We start from the raw sequence: 22,833 nt of genomic DNA on the forward strand, positions 1-22,833 counted from the left end.
CTCACAGTTCATGAGATCGAGTTCCTTGTCGGGATCCACATTGATAGCACGGAGCTTGCTTGGGATTCTCTTTCCCTCTCTCTCTGCCCCTCTCCCACTCACTCACTTGTGCTGTCTCTCTCTAAAAATAAACATTTTTTTTAAATGTCAAACCTCATTAATAAAAAAATGCAAATTAAAATTGGTATTATTGGGGGCGCCTGGGTGGCGCAGTCGGTTAAGTGTCCGACTTCAGCCAGGTCACGATCTCGCCGTCCGTGAGTTCGAGCCCCGCGTCGGGCTCTGGGCTGATGGCTCAGAGCCTGGAGCCTGTTTCCGATTCTGTGTGTGTCTCTCTCTCTCTGCCCCTCTCCCGTTCATGCTCTGTCTCTCTCTGTCCCAAAAATAAATAAAAAGCGTTGAAAAAAAATTTTAAAATTGGTCTTATTTCACCTGTCAAGTGAGCAAAGATAAACACTGATGTTACTATTCAATATCTGCTACCACGTGGGAAAATAAACACTCTCAAAACTTGCTATAGAATTCTAATTCTATACCTTTCTAAAGGGCAATTGGGCAAGCTGTGCCAAAAACTTTAAAAGGTACAATTTTCCAGGGCACCTGGCTGGCTCAGTTGGAAACACGTGCTTGATCTCAGGGTCGTGAATTCAAGCCTCACACTGAGTGTAGAGATAACATAAATGAATAAATAAGTAAACAAACAAACAAACAAATAAACTTTTTAAAAAAGTACAAATTACCTCAGTCAACTAGTTTTACTTTCTAGGATGTGTTATATAGAAATGTATAAAGATATATGCAAAGTCACCTGTAAGAGTGGTCATTGCACTGCTTGATTTTTTTACTGTCAATATGTCAACTTCACAAAACAAAAAAACTTTTCCTCAAAAAACAATGTAAAGGAATAAGTGAATCTCCTTTGAAAAGCATCTACTGTATGTATGAAAAGACTCATTTTCCTTGGGGCCTTTTACTACCCAATAAAATGAACTGCACATTATTTTTACAGCTTGAAGTCTTCTGAATAAATTTGTAGATGTTCTCTTCCAAAAAGACTCAGTCTGGAAAGATTAATCTTTGGTTTTGGTTTTCGTTTTCAAAATGAAGTCTATTAAGTGGTCTTAAAAACAGAAGTGGGCATCGTTGTTCATGCAAATTATTGGTGCTTTAAAAGTCTTGGGCTTGGTGAGGACTGGCTTTCTCTTCCTTTGCACTGGATTGTAAATTAGGGGGAGAAAGCAATGGGAAAGCAGCCCTGTAATGGAGTACCCACTGTCCTACACATTTGGAATGAAGGCCAATAGACCTTCTAAAGTTTGGAGGCCTGGAATGGGCCTTTGAGATGACAGTGGAGCTTTGATTTTACGATTACAACTAGAGATCAAGGTGAGCACCCAGTGCCCAAAGACTTTCCCTGATGGAAATGAATACACACCTGGCTCTAATACCATAACCCAGCTAGAATACAAATAGAGCATATTATCAGCCATCAGAGCATGTTGTCCCTGAGTAGCAGCAGACTGAGGAGCAGACTTTAAATCAAAATGAAGGAGAGTGCCCCAGAGCCCCTCATCAACCATTCCTCTGCTGGGCTCCCCATGGAGCCAAGAGAGAGGGAGGACCTTTCTATAAACAGCCAGATCAGCAGAATAAGCCCTGGGATTCAACAAAGTGTCAGGTGAATTCACTGTACACAGATTCTCATTTGCCTCTTCTTCTGTCTGACAGATTGCTTCTTTGCAGACCTCCAGAAGGAGGCAAATTGCTGGGAAGGGTGTGAGGATAGAGGTACACTCATATACTGCTGGTAGGAGTGTAGCAATATTGGCACATGATTTGGGGAGAGGGACAGTTTGGCAGCGTCCCCCAAGTTTTAAAATGCACATACAGTGTGGTGAAGCAACTTTGTTTCTAGGAGTCTAGATCAGTTGGTTAAGTGTCTGACTCTTGGTTTCGGCTCAGGTTATGATCTCAAGATTTGTGGGTTTGAGCCCTGCATTGTGCTCTGTGCTGACGGCAGGGCTTGCTTGGGATTCTTTCTCTCTCTCTCTCTCTCTCTCTCTCTGTCCCTCCCTGTTTCTCTCTCTCTCTCTCTCAAAATAAATAAATAAACTTTTAAAAAATGAAATACTGTGGCCATGATTTAGAAAGATTATCTTTGTTAAATGATCCCCCTTGGGGGGAACATCCTTGATTTCCTTAAATGAGCATAGATATGTGTGTATGTAAATGTCCAGTTAGCACTGAAAAGAATTTGAAAGTTTCTATAGTTTCTAAAGTTTCTACAGTTAATAAGGATTCCTCTAAAAAAGGATGTAGTTAGGATGGAAGAAGAAAGGAAAACCCACTTCCTACTTTATCAATTTCTGTGTTTATTAAGTAATGTCCACACCCAACGTGGGGCTCAAACTCACGACCCCAAGATCAAAAGTCACATGCTCTACCAACTGAGCCAGCCATGCACCACCCCCAATTTCTGTATTGTTTAAGATTGAAAATTTTCCTTACTGTTTTTACTTGAGTAAGTAATGATACCTTTTTTAAAGGAAACAACCCTGTATCTGTACATTTAATAGCTCATGTGAAGGTTCTGTTTTAGGTGACACTATGTGTCCCTTTAGCTCTTCCCAATCCAGAGGACACGAGTGCTGGGGAGATGTGAAGGTAGCGCCTCATGGCTCTGATGGTCAAACTGAGTTTTGAGGCGGGGTGTTCACCACAGTATGGCAAGGTAAGCAGCTACTTGTTACTCACCCTACATATGAGATCAGAGTGGGATCTCCACTAAGCTAAGAGCTCTGGATCACAGCAGCCTTCTGTTTTCTCTGCCTCTGAGCCTAATCAGTCCCCAGGGCTGGGGTGGGGCTGAGCCCACACTTGAGGGGCCAAATGGGCTGTGATACAAGGATGAAAGAACCTGAGCGAAGGCAGAGAAGGCATTGCCTCAGGAAATTCGATTTCCGTCCAAGCTCCAGCCCTCTCAGCCTTGAGCAAATTTCTCAATCCAATTGATTCTAAAAGTGCTTCAGTTTAGAGGAGGCAGCCCCGGGCGGCGATAGGGGAAGGAGGGCCAAAAGTGGCATTAGAGGGCCTGGAAGCTGGTTCTCTCGCGTCCACCCTCTGGTGCCCTTGAGGACAATCACTGCAACCCTCTCAACGCTCTCACTCTTGTTTTTGTCAGCTGTAAAAATAATCCCCAAATGATATCCTATCTATTTGAACAATACATTCTATAAAGATGTCCTCAAAGTCTCACGTAAGTCTAATATTCATTATAGTCTGTATAAACGAAGATTGATAAGCCCACAGCCAAAAACTGTCTCCAAGTAGGGAATTATGGGTGACCATTGGCTGACAACTCAGTCGCAGGCTGTACCAAGGCACTTGGAACCTGTTTTTGAAGTCAGAAGATATTTATGGGGGGGATCGTGCCCTGGTTGGGGACCAGTGTACACTCCCACTGACCTTTTCTGAAGGATCTCCTCTTCCTCGATCTTCTTGAGATACAAGAGTATACTTTCTGCATCTTTTTTATGCTTTCCTGGAGCTTTCTCCCATGGCCTTGTGTAGAGAAGCTGGTCTCCTAAGTGCTGAACGTTCTAGATCAAATTTGGCCATCGATTTTTATTTACAAAGCTCTCCTAAGAGAGTGTTGTTCTCCCCTCCTCCAGTTCTGTCGCTGTGACTAGAACTTGAATGTCCAGGAACACCGGCAGCAAAGCCACCGTTCCCGCTCCAGGGATGCCACTCCCTATCCCAGTCAAGCGCTTAATAGCTGAGGGTCTCACTTGTCATGTTTCCCTTTTTTATCCTTCTGTTATTTTACTCCCTATTTTCTAAGTAAGAAGTTAGAACAAAAGGAGAGAATGAGAGAGGGAGAAAAAAAGGACGAAAGGCAGGGAGGGAGAGAGAGGGGAGAGAGGAAGCAGAGGATAAATGGAAAACCTGAAAGATGAATGACAGAAATTGCAAGGAGGACAAGGGAAGGATTTGAGGACAGAGGATGGCCCCATAGAAGCAAGAGAGGATAGTCCCAGAGGGAGATATTACCTACTATTTTACTGAGAAGATCAGGAAAAAACCAGCTCCAACTCCGCCACACTCACCCAACCGTACCTGAGCCCAGCAGCTCTGCTCTCCCCCATTATTGTTGACAGACCACTCCTACTACCGACCAGACCAATGCCTCCATGTATGTGCTGCATCCTGTTTCTTCTTGCCTTCTTCTAGACTCCGATAAGACAGTTCTCCTCTGTCCGCGGCACCACCAATTTTTCCTTCTCTGGTGCATGATTGCCCAACAGAATGCAAACATGTCTTCGTGTCTATTATCTATTTTCCTGTTCTCCGTTGCAACAAAGATTGCAGCGATAGTTATGTTCACTTGTGCTGCCTCAGATGTCTCTCATCTCATTATGTTTCAATCTCACTCCGAGAATATTTTGTTCACTTTACCCAATAGTTCATGACAAGGTCCCCAGTGACTGCCACACTGACACACCAAACAGCCAATTCTCAGACTTTACCCAGTCTGAACTATTTCATAGCATTTGATGCTGTCTTTGATTACCAATTGTTCACTCTCACTTTCCTAAAATACTTTCTCCAATTGCCCTCCTGAACCACTCTCTCTTGGTTCTCCTCCTGCTTGGCTGGCTGCTCCAAGGATCTCCTTTCCTGATTTCCTCTCAACCCCTAGACCTTTAAACATTGCCACAGTTTGATTCTCAGACAAATTCTCTGCGTCATTGAGTACCTCACTGATTTCATTCAGTCTCATAGTTTTACAAATTGTCTCCTTGTTAACGATTCCCAAATTCCCCAGGCTGGAGAGCCCCACCCTGAACTCCAGACTCATATATCCAACACTTATCTGACATTTCCACTTAGATTTCTAACAGATGTCTCAAACTCAGTCTACCCAATACCAAACTCCTCATTTTTCTCCATAATCCTACCCAACCAGTCTTCCTCATCTCTGTAAATGTCAAGTTCAGTTTTCCAATTTCTCCAGCCAAAACTTTGACTTCTCTTACTCTCACAACCCTACCTAATCCATTAGAAAAAATAATGATACACCCAAAATCTAATCACTTCTCACGACTTCCATCACTCACATCGTTAGCTCTTATCTGGATGATTGGAACAGCCTCCTGACCTTATTATGCGTTGTTGTGGGTACTGCTCGTGGTTCACCACACTCCATCATCCTTTCCTTTCTTTCTTTCTTTTTTTTTTTAATTTTTTTTCAACGTTTATTTATTTTTGGGACAGAGAGAGACAGAGCATGAACGGGGGAGGGGCAGAGAGAGAGGGAGACACAGAATCGGAAACAGGCTCCAGGCTCTGAGCCATCAGCCCAGAGCCTGACGCGGGGCTGGAACTCCCGGACCGCGAGATCGTGACCTGGCTGAAGTCGGACGCTTAACCGACTGCGCCACCCAGGCGCCCCCATCCTTTCCTTTCTTTACATGTGTGTTGACACATTTCCCACTTCTACTTATAGTTTTCTGTGGACATGTGACTAAATTTTGGACAAAGGAATGCAAGAAGGGATGTGTGCTATTTCCAAGGTAGACTTAGAGACCATGGGCATTCTTCCTGCATTGTCTTTTCACTTCCCAGGAGCCAGAATTGGATGGCCACTGTGAGCCATGTAAACAAGAAGAAAGGGGAGTCTAGACGTGTGAATAATCATGTAAAGCAGAGCTGTGTGACAATCTGAAACACACAGCTCAGGCTGTTAGGTAAGAGAAGAACAAACTTCCATCTTCTTTAATCCACTGAATTATAGAAGCTGAGGCTTATGCTATTTAGCATGGGAAGCTCAGGTGGAGAACCTAAAACATACAAGCTTTTCAAGAAAGGGTTTGAGATGTTTCAATTCTGTATCCTCTCCCCCTAAAAATGAGTAGTTCCAAAACATGGAAAACAAACCGTAAAGTCGGCATTAATAAACATCTACATGAATAAAGAAGAGTTAACATTAGGTCAGCACACCAGCTGCAATTCAAATCATATGTTATATACAAATATAATAAAGTTTAAATCATAAAAACAAAATGCACGATTCATTTCCAGCAAAATTCAAGACTCTTTCCAAAAAGTTTATACCAAATAATTATACATACCTGTGGGTACATTTTATTATTTGATATGATGTGTGGTAGGGCCTCAGAGTAAAAGTGCTTAGGTTCTGGGGTGGCCTTAAATGCTACCTGTCTTAGCTATTTACTAGCTGAGTTACCTTGATCAAGTCCTTTAAACTCTGAGACTCAGTTTCCATCTCCTGCAAAACGGGAAAAGAGCAGGAAAATAATACTTATTTCACAGGGTTGCAAAGGTAATCAACAAGTACATTGTTTTTGAAAATACTTGGCATACATTATGGAAATGCATGGAATGAATACTTTTACATTATAGGTTTCATAGAATCTCAGTGTTTGAAGTGCGTCTAGAAGTCAGTTAAGCCTATGATGCTCAACCCTACAAAATTATCTGGAAAGCCTTTTAAAAAAATGTTTATTTATTTATTTCAAGAGAGAGACAGAGACAGAGAGAGTGTGGGTGTGCACACGAATGGGGGAGGGTCAGAGAGAGAGAGAGAGAGAATCCCAGCCAGTTCCGTGCTGTCAGCTCAAAGCCCAATGTGGAGCTCGATTTCATGAACCATGAGATCATGACCTGAGCCTAGACCAAGAGTTGGATGTTCTACTGTTCAACCGACTGAGCCACCCAGGTGCCCCATCTGGAAAGGTTTTTAAAACACACATGGCAAGACCCATCTCTTCAAAGAAGTGAATTAAGTAGGCCTTGAGATTCTGCATTTTAAGTTTCCTATTCACAAGAAACTCATATTATTGGTTAAGCACTAAGTGGCTGGATGACAGAGTAGAAAGGAGAATTTTCACATTTTTTTTTAATTTTAAAAATTCAGAATCACACAAATGTATAATTCTATTCAAAAATAACCAGATTAAAATTGTTTGATACAATAACCAATAGATAAATGCATGTTCTTGGAAAAGTCCTAATAAGGCTAGCCCTGAACAGGAGTTCAGGGTATAGGTCAATTTTCTCAACCATCCCTTCACGCAGATTTAGCCAGATTCTACTTGAACATTTCCAATGTCTCCACTCACACTACCTTACAAAGCAGCCCATCCAGTTGTCAGACAGCTATAATTGTTAGAATATTGTTTTTGCAGGTCTGTGTCACAGTGAGGGATGCTATAAACATCATCATGGAGGTGGGAGCATGATCTGACTCACAGCATAACTGAATTCATCGATGATAGTGAGGTACTTGATGACAGGGTTTACTGGATACAATTCTGGTGAGTCTCTGTCTGTCACCAAGACAGAAAACTGACATTGATTTTATCTTCAGATTTTTGCTTGACCTACTGATGTGATTGTGGCTCTGGTTATCAGGGAGCTCTCAAAGTGGGATATGAGTCCTTGTTTAATCAGTGCTGTGTCTGTCTTGTCCCTGATTCTTATTATCTAATGCAAATGGGCTTCCTTATTACCTAACATAGTAGCTTCAAGCAGAGAAAACCATGCAAACTGAAGCTACAGAATTCAAGCAACTGAACATCGTCATGTCCTAGGGACAATGTAAGATTTCTTGGTAAATAAATGTGCCAATTCCCCAATCCAAATGCACTACAATAGCCAAAAGAGAGAAGAAATCACTCTGAAAGAAAGGAGTGGGAATTTTTTAATGTTGCACTTTGTTTCATGATTTTGGAAGAGAACACAGCTTTTTCATTCCAAGAGTATACCAATTGCCCCTGCTTTATCCCCACCTCCACTACCAAATTCCTATTATTTATTCTCATTTGAATGGTCTGAAAATGTCAAGTAACAGAAAGGTTGTTATCAATACTGCATCAGCCCCCGATGGATTAGAGGGAGAATGATGTTTGTGGCTCTCTGTAATCCCTCCATCGATTCTGAGATTCTGAGCTTCTCTAGGGAATGCAGCAAAGCCACAGGAAGTCCCCAAAGGCAAGATGTTGCAGGCTGTTCTCTGGTTCAGCTGCCAAATACAGAAAAAGTAATGTAGGGCAAGAAAATGAGAGGAAACTCTTCCTTGCCTGTAACTCAGAGGCAGATGAGAGCATGGGTTATGTTATTCCTCCTGAGAGCCACCATAACTCATCAGTATCTAAGAAATAAAACTTCCACGCATGTCTTCTGTTTCCAAAATGTGCTCCAAAGTCACCTGCTTCAAGTAGCCTTATATGGAATTAGAGATGTGTACTGATGTTGCCTCCAGCCCAGTTCTGTTTCCAAGTCCAAAAATAGATTTGAGGGAGACTTTGAACAAAATCTTTATACTCTCTGTGCTTGAGTTCCTTTAAATTGAATGGCATTTGCCATTCACTTTCATATAGAAGTGAGAGGAAACAGCTGCCGTGGGATTCGTTAAAAGAGAGAGAGAGATTTTGAAGTTTATTGTAAAGAGAGAACAATGAGACATAAAGTAGCCATTCTTTACTCTTTTAAACAGTAATTTATATTTATTGAAATTCATGTACACTCATAAGCTATGGGAAGATGGAGCATAGGTGAGTATTTTGATAGAAACGTAGAATAAAATAACAGAATAACAGTAACTGAAAAACTCGGATTTCCTATACACACAAACGCACGCAAATTAGGATCACAAGCACTGTTATGGGCAGTTCTAACGACATTTTCTTTATTCTGCTTTGAAACGTGTTTGTGGGCACTGTATAGGACTGTTTTAAATTCTCAATATTATGCTTTATTTCATTAAAATGAATTTGCTCTAAACAAAATAAAAATGTTCAGCCTTACCTGTCACAAACATGGAGTATTTAATTTAAAAAAGTACTTAAGGATGCCCAAAATGTTTTATGTAAAATATTCATTACACTACAGGAGAATGGGATAAAGAAATGAGGACATTATACATGGTTTTCCTAGAACATCCAGGCCCTAAAATGACCACAACTGACATTAACAGTGACGGTATGTAAAAATCAAGAATAAGATATTACTACCTTAATAACAACAAAAACAGAGTTGAAATCAATGTTTTTATACCATAACTGTGTTTAGAAATATTTTTAGACTATGCAATCATAGGTGCATCAATATTGTAGAATGTTTGGTGTACATATATATATATATATATATATATATATTTTTGAAAAACACACATTTAGCGATGTGTATGCCTCGTGGCAGTGTTTGCTTCATTTTGGAGGAAAAAAATTCTATTATTTGTATTACATACAGAAACTAGGGAAAGCTAGCGTTAGTTTCCTCCTTATTTTAGTTTTCTAACTTTGCATTGTTTCAACATATCTGCTTTGTATTAAATATTGAAACAGGAAAAGAGAGAAATCCCCACTTCAAATACACAGAAGAGCTAAATAGGATTTTAATTTTTTCAAATATGATTTCTACTTTTGCACACTTCATGTACATGCCCCACAGGAGGAAAGACAGAAGAGGTAAAAGTGAAGCACGGTGGAATTTGATTTTGCCACAACCCCAGCAAATGCCTGTTAGATTGATATTCCTTCCCTGCAAACATCTGGAAAGCAGTGGCAACAGAAAGAAGTCCTCAAAACTTGGCCGATCACTAAGGAATACTTCCTTACACGAATAGGGAGCTATGTGGTCGCCACTAGTTCTATGGGTTTCCTCAACAAGACGAAGTCTGCACGTTCAAGTTTTGAAACTATGAACTACAGTATTCCACAGATGATCGCTCCTGGTGTTTAAAAGGCCCCTGCAGAGGTCTAGTCAAAATATTTACATTCCTCTCAAACTGTACCGCCAAGGAAAAGAGAAACAGTGAGAGGACGAATCAGAAAACTTTCCTTTCCAGGGAGCGGAAAAAAAGGTGTCAGGCCGCGGGGTCTTCTCCATCCACAGTCCTGTTCTCTTCGTTTAGATCAGGCGTGGATAACACACCTTTCCGGTGAACGTTCCTCTATGGCAGGTGCTTTAGCACGATTTTGTGCCAAAATTAGGGTTGTATCAATTGCTGAGAGCCTGTGGGCAAAAGAAAGCCGTGAGTGGGCGTGTTTAATTGTCAAGCGTGTTCCCCGGGGCGCTGCACCCGCGCTGTAAATACATAAGTGAGTGATGGGCACGTATATGTTTTTCATTAAGTGCAGCCACTGGCCCAAAGTGAGTCAGGTTCTGGTGTGGAAGCGTGTTCGAAGCTGGGAGGCGGCAGGGACGGGATGGGGGTGGAGGAAGGAGCAGGCGGGGATGATGATTAGCGAAGGAAATGACCCAACTCCCTCCCTTCTGTTTTCACAATCTGCGTCACGCTTCTGTACGCGCCGCGCCAGCGGCGGGCAAGCGGGCGGCCGCGCGGGCCAGGTCACTTCGGGCACTCGTCTGGCGGTCGCCTTCCCCACCCTGGTCCTCCAGCTCCGACGCTGCCTGCAAAAGGTCCACTCCTCACACACACACCCTCCCCCAGGGAAGACCGAAGCAGGGACTTGGCCTGGCTCCTCGGGGTCAACCCTGGGACAGGGAACCTCTCCCTTCCCGGCGCTCCCCGACGTGGGTGCGGAGCTGGGAGTCCAGAAACCGGACCTGAAGCCGCCACCGAGCCCGGCCTGGACTCAAGCGATGAGGGAACTGCGGCCAGCGAGGAGGAGGAGGCGGCCCGGGGCGCGGAGACACCTCCGCCCGCCCGGCCACAGCCGCGCAACTCGTGCGGCCCGCGTTCTCGACAGAAAAGCACCTTCTGACCATTAGGAGTAATTCTCCATCATTCCTGTTAGAACAAGTTAATGTAAGGGTTGGGCTGGGAGGCCCCGGGCAGGGTCACGTGCGCCCCCGTCACTCCGGCTCCCCTCGCCTCTCCGGTTCGAGTTATGCCATCAAGCTAATATATTGTGACTGCTCTTCTCTCCTGTGACAAAGGCTTGCAGCTGCCTCCAAATCAATAGACGTCAAAGAAATATGAAAACAATCATGACACAAAACTTAAATCCTGGCTGGAGCCTACATAATCAGAACTGTGCTTCTGTTCTCCAAGCCGCCGATTAATTTATCCCAAAGTTTAGTCAAATTTTTATTCCGGTACCTTTTTCCCAGCAGATCCTGCTACATCTGTCGGGTTTGTAATGTAATTTGTAATTACTGCCCTTCATGTGGTCCGGTGCCTTGAACCATCTTTAATTAAAAGCATAATTAAGGGAAGATCTAAAGAAAGACAATTACCAGATGGTCTTTTTTTTTTTAAGAGGCGGTAGTTTCCTGGAGAGGGGCGTAGGGTCTGTCCCCGGCACCCGGTGCCTGGGTAGGGGGCGGCGGGGCCGAGCGGCGCTTGCGCACTGCGTAAGCCTAGGCCCCGTGCCCTTCCCCGCCCCCCACCCCCGGGCACCAAGCCCAGAGGCCGCGCCCCAAGGTGAGCGCCAGCGTCTCAGCGGTGCCCAACCCCCTGGTTCTCATCGCTCTTTCCCTGGGTTTTCGGGGTGTAGGGCGGTAGCGGGGAGGCTGGGACAAGTTCAAGTTCGAAGCGACTTCCAAATCCGCGAGGGCGCTCCCGGAACCGGCCCCGCCCTCCCTTGCGCGCCAACCTGGGAGCTCAGAAGCCGAAGGACGCGAGGGCTCGAAAGGAAGGGGAAAGGAAGAGAGATGGTCAGCTGTCCCCGAGAGGGCAACCTGGCGAGGGTGCCCCAGCCTAGGCCCTCCCTAGAGCCGGGCCGCCTAGGGTGGGAGCTTCGGGTCTGAGAACCCTCGGGACAACAAGACAGCAGCGCAGCGCCCGTCGCCCACAGCCCCGTCGGGCAAAGTGGCCCTTTGACAGCGATTGTCTCGGCTGTCGGCTCCTCCGTGTCCACTGGTCCCTGGAATTCTCAGAACAAGTTTCGAGGAGGAGGGAACAAACCCATTCCCCACCCCTATCCCACCCCCACATCCCCGAAATGAATAATGTAGTCAGGAGCCAAGATTTCTGCATTAGCGCCGCGTTGCCCCGGCGGCTGGCTCGAGGATTCCGAAGTCGGATAATGGAAATTAAACTGTTGTTGTATGGCGGGATGTCATTATGTGACTGTTCATATTCAAAGTCAGGCAGCAATGAATTGTAATCATTTCAATTATCTTCAATACACTTTCTTTAGGACACAAGTTGTCAAAGATAAAAAAAAATACATTCTTGCGGCTCCGTGGGTCCATTTTCCAGACGGTTTGTTGCTCTTGCTGCCTGATTTGGTTTCGGCTTTTATTCCCCAGCCTCAGAGTCTCTTACAGAGACTCCGACGGAGTGAGCGAGCCCCGGCGGTCCTCGCCGCTTCTCTGGCGCTGCGTGCCTGCTACCAGAGTCCGGAATTGGCCTCCGTGCGCCTGGCGCGCGTATTTTGGTTGCTTTCAGGTTTAATTAACTTTGAACAACAAATATGCCTGGAGATGTAGATCTGGTGTCGCCTTGGGGAAGGGGGCCGTCGTATTATATTCTGCATCCTCCCCAGCCTTAGAGGGTGGGCTGGCTACAGCAGCCTGCGTCCCCGGAGGCCAGCGCCATGCGTCAGAAAGGCACGTGCTGGACGGTGCCCGCGCCTCCGAGATCCCTCAGAGAGCCCGGGTCCATCTTCTTCCAGCCCGGAGAAGGCAGGGAAGAGCCTGGACCAGTGGAGCCTGCTTTCCTTTGTCGAAACGACCCTCAGACCCGTGCTCGCTCCCTGTTGTCCCTGAACGTGAGGCAGTGGCGATTTGGTTGTGATGTCCTCGCGGCATGGCAAAAGAGCCCTCCGCCCCCAGCCCAGGCAGAGGGAGTAGGGGTCGCCTTTGAAGCCCACGTCCATCGCGCCTATTAGGACTAATCCCGATCTTTACACTAATATCGCTTCTCGGGTTTTTATTATAATCATTTGGGAGGAAATGAGCTCTTGCCAGGCAAATAGCACCCCGCACCCCACTTTTCATAGCTGCGCAGGGCCGAGGCCTGAACAACCCCGCGGGCAATCCCCGAGCTGCCGATATTATATTTGTGAAATGTCCTTTTGTTGAAGCTTTTAACACCTTCTTATAACGAATCATTTGTTCTTTTCTCTTTAATTTTGATAGACAATTAGCCATCAGAGATACACCAGTTGACTGTAACCGAGCATTAAACTCGCCTTTATGTAACGCTAATTTAGCATAGCTGCTTTGTTTAACTTTGCTATATAAGAACCAGGTTTTGTAGCAAAAAAAAAAAAAAAAAATAGGTGTAATTTTATGTGGGGCTTCATTTCTTTTGGCCCTGTACGCAGCAAGCCCTCTCCTCTTTGTGAAGCATTCTGCTGGGGCCTGACGCCATTTCCCGTGCCTAGCACCTGCAGGCTGGGGTGGGGAGGGGGGTGGGGGAATTAGCATTGATATAGATTTAGTTGAAATGTAATCTCTTAAATCTGTCCAAGATTCGGGGAGATAATTACACTTTCACTGAATTGCCAGGGGTCAGCGTCTCAGAGGACCTGAGGAGTTGATTTACTAACAATAGTGTTACATAAAAAATGGCGTTTGAGATTATAATGTTAATGGCTGCGGTCGCTGGGGAATGCGGCCGCTTCCAACTAATTCCACGTAACTTGTTTTTTGCCTCCCTTTTCCTCCCTCCCCTTCTTGTCCAGCTCCGTCTTCTGAAAGATTCAGAGCTTCTCGGTGTTTAATTTGGTGGCAGGCTCCGGGAGGTTAGGACGCTGGAGCTTGGGGTTGACGCGCTTTTTCTCAGAGAAATTTCGGTGACAGGTTGTGGCTTCGACATCAGGATTGGGCTCTTCCCCCACGAGAAGCAAGACTAGGGCGCAGACTTCGCACGCCCCACGCGCGGAGACTCGGGCTGGAGCGGAGCCCAGGCAGCAAAGGCTGACCACTGCTTCGGGAAGAAGCGCCGCGCCCTCCCAGGCCGGCCTCCCCGGCCCGCCTGAAACTGGACCTGCCCCGCTTCTAACCGCCTCGAGTCGCTGGGCTGGACGAGAACGAGGCCCTGCTCTGAACCCTACTCTCCTGCACAGGCCGCACTTCCAGCCCAGCAGCCCCAGACCTGTGGACACTCACTTCCCGCCGCCAACTTTCCCAAGTTCCAAGTGGAGTTTGGCGGGAGGCCTGGACAAACGTGCAGAGAGGGCCCCTGGAATACCAAGAGACACCTCAAACCTCAGATTCTAGCTTGCGGGTGGGGATAAGCTTTGAAACTAAGAGATCAGCCTCCTTTGGGGTGGAGACGGTGAAGGAGTTTACACTCCCGCATACACTTGTCGAACTCTGGTGGAACTTGACCCACATCGGTCTCCACCCACAGAGACTAGATTCCCTGAGAAAGCCCACGACCACTCTTAACTTGAAACCCCATCGGGAGTTCAGGCACTTCAGCCGCCCTGGAAACTGCTGGCCGGCTCTTCCCCACCCATGGGCCAACCAGGAGCCCCTGAAACTGTGCACAAAAGTCAAGGGATGAAGGGGGGGAAAAGCAGCTCCTCTTCCTGGGTAGGACGAAAAGAGCTGGTTTTCTGACCTGCTGCAGGGCAGCTCTGGGCCAGGGAATCAGAGGAGGTGTCCAGATCCTGGGAGCGTCCTCAGGCCACACCAGGGTTCACCGGCTTGGGCCTGGACCCAGGACGTGGCCATTGCTGACACCCTGGGTCCAGGAGCTCAGATTTTTTCCTGAAGGCGGGACTTTGGAGTGTGAAAGGGGGGCGCCTCTGCCCTGTACCTCTTACTCCCTTCACGGTAACATGGGTAGGCTGAGAGCTCCAGGCTTGTCCTGCCAGACTTGGGCGCAGGCCTTGCCTAGGCTCTCCTTTGGGCTGGGAATTCTGCTTCTGTGAAGAAAGGGTGCTGGAGCCACCACTTGTGGTTCCAAGGAAAACAAGGAGCTGCCCCTTGGCCTAACACGTCCTCACCCATCTTACCTAGTCCCGTGGCGCCCGCTGACCGGCCAGGCACCAGTGGCCCACGGGGCGCTCCGGATCTCACCCGACAACTCGGACGGAGAGGCCCGGGCACCTAAGCCCTTGGCCCTGGGGGGTCCTTGCACACCGCGTGTTTACGTGTGTGCCCCCTTATCTTATATGTAACAGCAATATATATGTTAATTGAAAACTTCTGAATTTAAAAAGGTTGTGACAAGTTATAATTTGTCCTGTCAATGCCTGGAATCCTTATTTATCTCTTTAGCTTGCCTCCCGCTCGCGCCTGTCAGCTAACAGCTTGCCTAACTCGTTGACTTCCTCACTCATGGCACGGAAATGACAAATGTGCTGTTTTATCCGTACAATTTATTTCATTATTGTTGCCAGCACGACGCATCACAATCAATCATAAGGAAGTCCAGTTGGCAGGTGTCAATCTTGGTGTGTTTTTGTACGTCTCAGTCTATATTTAATCCAATTATAAGGGTCACGGAGTAAGTGCCAATCCTCTTGTTACAACTCACATCTTATTTAAGATTTAAAGTAAAAAAAAAAAAAAGTCAACTCCATCACATGGATCTTTTGGGGGAAGGGAGGGGATGTCTTTGAAACCCCCCCCAATCTCTCTTTCTCTCTCTCTCACTCTCTCTGTCTCTGCCTTCTCACCTCCAGTTTAAATTATGAAGCTATCCCTTTTTATTAAAGAGTTGCAGGGAATCCGAGTTTTATGAGCATTTGTGTGCAAATGAAGGCTCTCGTTATTTTGCTAAAGTAGAAGCAGACTTAATGATGAGAGATCTTTCCGCTCATTGCCCATTCAAATACAATTGTAGATCGAAGGCGGCCTTGTCACGTTGAGAAAAAGTGAATTTCTAACATCCAGGACGTGCCTGTCTACTTTCAGCGAATTGCATCCAATCACCCCCAGGGAATTCAGCTAATGTCTCAGTCTCCACCCGGACAAGGGAGAGAAAGAAATCAAACATGGTGCCACAGACTAACTTAACATGAAACGTTTAGAAAGAGAGGAAAAGCAGAGTTTTCTTGAATTGATTGCAATAGAGAGTTCCTTAGTGGGGAAGCAAACTGGAAGGATTTGGAGATTTCCCCAATTGTCCAAGAAAACTTTATGATGGGGTAGAATGGACGGAAAAGAGAAGAAACTAAGTATTTCTTTGAATGAGAGCAGGAAAATAATTGAATAGCAGAGAAGCCACACTCCTGCATAAATCATGCCATTATGCAGTTCTTTAGACCTGAGTGAAGAGATAGCAAATATTAGCTTTGCTAAATATTTCCCTTTTTGACACCCAGATTTACAAAACATTTCTCCAATTTTTACTTAAAATCAAAATCTTGTTTTAAAAACCTGTCACTTAAAGGAGAGGAAGAGTAGGGAGAGAAGAAAGGGCAAGAGCCACAGGCGCTGCTCAGTAAATTTAATTCCTGAGATAATAGATAATATATGGATTTCTGGCTCATGTACCTATTTGAAATGACACACAATATACACAAGTTTGTGGTTTTTTTCTCAATTAGTCAGGGACTTTTGCCTCTTCATCTATTACTCTTTATACAGAAGAGTTTTATTAAATCCCTTTAGAAACTGGCACCCATTCAGGAATAATTTTAAATCATATTATATTATTTTAAAATAATACTTTTTTTTTTAATAGAAGCTAACAAACAGGATGCATTATCCTCCAACTTAGTAAAATGAAATGAAAATACTGAAGGGGAAACATCCATTTCTACTTTTCAATTGTTGCATGACTCAATGCCCATTCTCTCAGAAAAGAAAAATACCAAATCAATTCCTACCCACCCTGTAGCATAGATTCAACATAGGGACTCCCCCAATCTGAAAGCTGCTTTATTTGCATAAAGCAGCTAAGGAGAGAGGGGGGAGGGGGGAGGGAGGGAGAGAGAGAAAAGAGAAAGAGAGACAGCGAGAGAGGAGAGAGAGAAACATACCTTGGACAAGAACAACAGATCTCAGCTACAGTTCAATCAAAACGGCTCTCTATCGTCCCCCCTCCCGCTGTCCTTCCACCCAAGCCTTGCCCTCTAATCGGTCCTTTCCCTCCCTTCCTCCACCCCTACCCCCTATTTCAGGCCCCTCACCCCCATCAGTCCCCACGTGGCGTCACGGGGCTTCGGGCAGTGGTAGGCCGGGGCTGACCTGGGAGCCCCCGCAGACCGGGCGGCTGCCAAGCTCGCTCACTGCTGTGGAGAATCGGGGCTTGGGACTACCCTGGGTGTCAGAGAATTTCAATCTGGGCTAGCCTGAGCTGAAGGGAAGCCTGGCAGAAAAGTGATTTCTTTCCCGTTTCTGGCCCTTTGCACCCCACCTACAGCCCGCCTTTGGTCTCACTCTGCATCTCAGGTTGCCAGTCGTCGATGACGCCCCCGGGCCTCCGGCGGTGCCCTTCTGCCAGGTGCGGCCTAGAGAGGCAGCCTCTGCCTAGGTGGGTCGAGGCCGGGCCTCGCAGGCTGAGCACCACGAGGGGGCCGAGCTGGGCCGAGACGTCCACAAGACCCGTGCAGGCTGGAAGGGGAGTCCCCGGCTCTTGGGTTCTGGGAGGATCTCCAGAGTTCTCTCTGGTAACAAATGACCCTGGGTACCGAGTTTCGGCAGCGGCTCAACTTGCGCCTTCCCTGGTGGCGACCCCAGCACGGGCTTCCCTTGCCTCCTCCCGCCCTGCCTGCTGTGCCGGGGGCAAATGGAGAGCGGCTTCGGCGTTGGCCCGGAGCTCGGAAGAAGGGCCTGGTCCGGCCTCGCCTCCACTGCTTCCCGCTCCCGCGCGGCCCGAGCGCGCCCTTTATTGACAGGCAGATAAGCAGGCGGGGACCATGGCGTTTCCAGCGTCGCTCTCGAGCACCCTGCTGGGTTGCAGGGATCCGCGCACACTTAATGGCCTGGACTCCAAACAAGCTCGGAGCAGCCTTCCCGGCGGCCTCCGGTCCGGACAGAGGGGGTAGGTGGGGAGCGAGAAGGGGCAGAAACTAGAGAGTAGGGAGGCCTACTCAGGCTCCGGGCCTACTCGCAGTCCAGACTCCAGGGCAGACCACGGAGCGGAGGAGACCTCAGGCCATCCGGGGCCGGGGGCTGGACCAGGTCCTGGAGGGGAGCTAGGAGATTACCAAGAAACCAGGTCACAGGACAAGGCCGATGGCGGCAGAGAAACCCGCAAACGCCTCCCAGAGCCAATCCCCAGCGGAGTCTGGCTTGGGGAGACTGGACAGTGGTAGGGTCCTGCCCCAGATTAGAGTGGCCAGTAGGGGAATGGATGCTCGTTGCCCCTGACACGGGAAGAGCAGAGGGCTGAGATGGGAAGAAGTGTGGGGAACTTTTTAAAATAAGAAAGAACACCACGCTTCTACCTCTCTGCCAGCTGGCTCCGATTCTCCTCCCCTGCTCTACCCTCAGGGTCTCGGAGGGCTGAGCAAAAAATAAAAATAATAAAATCAAGTCCGGCCAGGAGGAGCCTGCAGACGGGCTCCCCGGACCCGCCTTCCGACCTGTTGTGAAGTCCTACACCTGTCCAGGTGTGCTGGGAGGGAGCAGTACCTCTCTCGCCTCTGCGCCCTCAGTGCAGCCCTCTCCCTTCTCCTCCCCCACCTGAGCAAAGTGCGGAGGCACTGGCCCCGGAAGCCTCCTCCGGCCTAGGCCTCCCCCTCCTCTTTTGCCCACACACCTGCTCCCAGGTCTACCAGGACTGGGCCTTCCCAGGAGCTGCCTGAAGGCCATTCCATACCCCACCACTTCCCTTCCTGCCACCTTGTCAAGAGCCCCCTACCCTCCAGGATGGACCTCTGTCACTTCCTAGTTCCAGACCCGGATGGACGCGGAGCAGGAAGGGATTAAACGTTGAGAAGCCCCCTCCCCTATTTGGGGGGAAGGGGGACGCGAGAAGGACAATGCAGGTCTAGGTACCCTTCCAACGATAGCCAGCCCAGCTCTACTAAACCTTCTCCCAGTCCACGGCGGGTGTGAGGGGAAAACAAGCAGATAGCCAGCTCGGTAACCAGGCCACCTAGCCCCAATTTCTGTTGTTTTCTCGGCTCCTGGAAGGGGAAGCTTGACTTCAAAACCTGCGATTTTCCTATTTTCCTCCTCTAGGCCACAAAGTCAGCAGTTAACCACCAAGTCAAAGATTCATTAAATCACCTATATTTTCTGTGTGACTGGAGTCTTTCAGCCCAAGGGGGCGAGTCGGGTGCTGTTTGGCGCGTCCTCACAAGAACCTAGTTGGCTTGGCCAGGACTTTGGCGTAGCCTGGGGTAAGGGCTCGCTGGTCCTCTCCCGGAGCCCTCGACTGTGCCCAGCTGGTGACTTTGCAAGCGCGAGGGCCAGACCAGGGTACCCATCGTTCCTCGAGCTCCTCCTGAAAACCATTCCTGCCAGAGGCCCCTCTCAACCCAGGCGCAGCCTCCAAGTCCCTCAGATAAAGTGACTCCCTCGGTGATCGGAGGAGGGGACCGGATGGGCACCTGGGAAGGTAGCTGGCCAGCCTAGTGGCAGGGTCCTGCGTACCAGCGAGGAGGAAGAGAGCACTCAGGAGGACTGGTTTCCTTGGGGTTGACTACGCCCTAAATGAGGGCTGGGCGGACCCGGGCCGGGTTGGGCGTGGGTAGTTACGTGCTGGACTCTGGAAGGCCAAGGCAGGGCACAGAGCGAACCCGACTCGGGGTGGGGAGGGGAAGGCTCCCGCCGGGCCCCGGCGCAAGTCTGCGCGGAGCGGAGCCCAACTCTAGCCGCCATGACGTCACGCGGGTTGGGCAGCCAATGAGGACCGCGCTGGCATGGATATTAAGGAAAGTTAGCGCCTGCCTGAGCACCCTCTTTTCTTATCATTGACATTTAAACTCTGGGGCAGGTCCTCGCGTAGAAAGCGGCTGTCAGATCTGCCACTTCCCCTGCCGAGCGGCGGTGAGACGTGTGGGAACCCGCGCCGCCAGGCTCACCTGCCTCCCCGCCCTCCGCTCCCAGGTAACCGCCTAGGCTCCGGCCTGCGTCCGGCTCGGGCCCCGCGCCGCCTCTCTGCTGCTCGCGATGGGTGCTCCCAAATCCAAGGCTGCCTCCAAGTAGCTCAGGGGCTTGACTTTTGCTTTTAAAAGGAGGCATTACAAAGGTGGAGTTAGTGAGGGCGGGATAGCATGGCGGGCGGTGGGGGTGGGGAGAGAAGGGTTCTTAGCTTTGCAGAGGGTGCTTTTCTGCAAAAGTAGCAAAATGTTCCAGTTCCTAGAGTGGACTTCTAGTTGGGCGCTGAGCTGGGAGGGGGGGAGGGGCGGGGAGTGGGAGATGGGGATCTGCTGCTGCTATCTGCAGAAGCCGCTCGCAACCGTGAGAAATGCAGGAGGGGATGCAGTTTGCACCCAGAACTCTCCCAAATCTCAGTTCATGACAAGCACTCGCGAAGTCCTCACCAGCGCCCGGAGCGCGTGGAAACGCCCCGCCGCGGGTCGGGCGGAGCGCTGCAAAAGTTTCCAGCCGTTGCAAAGTGTAGATGGCTGGACCGAAACAAAGTCTTAGAGATGGGAGTTCGTTTCTCAGAAGGGAGCGGAGGACGAAAGAATGCTGCCCGCAGAGCTGGGCAGCACGTAAAGCCCCAGCGTGTGATTTGAGCTTCACTTCGGAAGACCTAATAATTAACGATTCTCACTGAGCTAGAACGCGGGCTCTGGTTACCGCGGGCGCTGCGCTCGCTGTCTCGGTAAGAAGCTTGTGGGCGTCAGGGGAGGCTGGCCGCTGAGCGCCGGGGAGAGCAGCGCCAGGCCACTCTCCTGCCCCGGGACAGCCCAAGCCCGGCGCCAGAAGTTTCTCCGAAGTGCGTCAGGGAAGGGACCACCCTAAACTTAGGCTACCTGGTGGTTCTGCGGAGCGAAAGTTCCGAAAGTCCAGCTCCAAGCGGCCACAGACTCCGAAGCGGGCTTAGGCATGGCATAGGAGCGCTGGCCCGGGGAGGCCTCTGCGTCAGGCCGGGGCTCGCCCCTCACTCCCACTCGTGCCCTGACGCCATCTCTCTAGACCTTTGAGAGGCACCTTCGGAGGACGTTTGTATCTCAGGCACCTGTGACAGGTGCTTGGGATCACTGTCCAGCGGGGGGGCGGGGGGGCCCTACCCACCTTGCCTGAGAAGCAAGGGAGTGAGGGAAGTGGCCAACCGGCCGTGCGCCTTACCTGGGCCTTGGTTCTCTCCTCCGCGGTTTCCTTTCTCCGGAGCTGGGCGGCAAGCAGGTTGCCCGCTTCGCAGTGGGAAGTGGACCTTCTCCTCCAGTCATAAATCAAACCCCGTCATCCTCGGGCCTCCTCCCTCATTAGAGATGTTTATTGGAGATCGTGTTTATTCGGCTGTCACGGCGAGAAAACGCAGTGACATAATTACCTCTGACCAGAGTTCTCTCCCCGCGCCCAGGGCGAGACTGAGACCTCCTCTGTCGCCTTCTCACTCCTGTGCCCTCCTTGATCGGAGGGCGTATGTGGTTGGCTTGTCCAGTTTTTCTTAGACCCTCTCATATAATTTGGATTATTGAATGAGTTACTATTCAAATTTCCCCAGGGCCTGGGCGTTTATTTATTTATTTTAGAATATGAAAGGAAAACCGAAGGAACCTAACGCCCCTCCGGGGCAGAAGGGGGCAGAGCGGGAGAGACGGAAGGAGAGTCCCTCTCGCTGCGCTGCGCAAACTTTCCGGCCCTCCCGGCTGCTACGCTAGGGGCCCAGACGCCACCCGGAGCCAGAGGCGGCCTGAGCAGTGGGGAGCCGACCGGGAGGGATGGATGCGGATATTGCTGGTGGTGTTTGTTGTTTTATTTTTCATTCTTTCTCCTCTCCGGAGGAATCTCAGACTTCGGGGCCCCAGGTGGAGGATTCTTGAACTCTCCCCCGCGGAACTCCGCGGAGCCAACCCGCAGCTTCACCCCCCCTCCGCCCCCCGCCTCTTGGCTACGCCGGGCTTCGGTTCCCTCCCCCACCCCTACTCTCCCACCCCCCACGTCTCCCGCGTTAGCCAGGTTTGTAAGTCACCATCTGCAAGTCAGAGTTAGAAAGTGATGAAAAGCGCCGAATTGTTCTCTAATTGAAAATACTTTTTTTTTTGTGACCGCACCGACAAATATCTGGGATCCCGGCTTTTGATCCCTCGCTGCCGCCTCTGCTCCAATCGCTAATAAAACTCGCATTGAGCCCCTTAGTGCCTTGATTAACAGGCAGATTAACTCTTACTGGGGTGGGGAACAGCTTGTCCCAATCAATGTCATTTTAAAAGCCCGATACGCTTAGCTCCGGTTCCCTGGCTGCTCGAGCGAGCCAGCCATGACATTTGCTCCCTCCCCCTTCCCCAGCCTCAAATCCCCCAGCAAAGCCCCCAGTTCCCAGCTCCCTTGTTCCCCGCTACACTCCCGGACAAATTGCAGGACTCAGTCCCTGGCGTTTAAAACAAGCAGGTGTTTTAAGTGGGAATCTCCTGGGAGAAGGGACTGAGGTGGCCTTGGCTTGCTTTTCGTTTGAAGCTGAACTCTTCTTGCCGCTTGAGGGAGGAGGTTACGGGCAACGGAGAGACGGGGAACCGTCCAGGGTGATGAAATGGAAAGCAAACTTTCCTGAGAATCCTACTTGCAAAAATCGGAGAGTGCCACTGCTTTGCAAGTATTCTACACACCAGGAGTTTTAAAACTGGCCCCTATCTGGACAACAGCAGTAGGGTCCGGGAAGCAAAGGCTTGGGAGTCCCACCTGCGTACAAGCTGTAGGGGTTTCTTCGCTGGGAGACCCAGTTGGATAATGCCTTTTAAAAAGTATTTTTCTGGGGGGTAAGGAGGAGAGAGAGACTCTTGCCGCCTAATGTGAATGAAAGAAGACTGAACCCAGAGAGCGCCTTGACACACTTGTCATTTGGCAAGAGGTGAGGAAGGGCCAGAGCACCGC

At 49.1% G+C, this 22,833-nt stretch overlaps 1 protein-coding gene across 1 annotated transcript in view; it reads left to right on the forward strand.

Moving 5' to 3' along the window:
* The first annotated feature begins 19,596 nt into the window (after positions 1–19,596).
* The window catches only part of PAX6 (paired box 6), a 28,862-nt gene continuing 25,625 nt past the window's right edge, over positions 19,597–22,833 (forward strand). Inside the window, exon 1 of the mRNA XM_053203339.1 lies at positions 19,597–19,896. The gene's annotated coding sequence lies outside the window, so the exon portion shown is untranslated. The remainder of the gene's footprint in view (positions 19,897–22,833) is intronic.

The sequence above is a fragment of the Acinonyx jubatus genome, chromosome D1 (genome assembly GCF_027475565.1).
Source record: "Acinonyx jubatus isolate Ajub_Pintada_27869175 chromosome D1, VMU_Ajub_asm_v1.0, whole genome shotgun sequence".
Lineage (NCBI taxonomy): Eukaryota > Metazoa > Chordata > Mammalia > Carnivora > Felidae > Acinonyx > Acinonyx jubatus.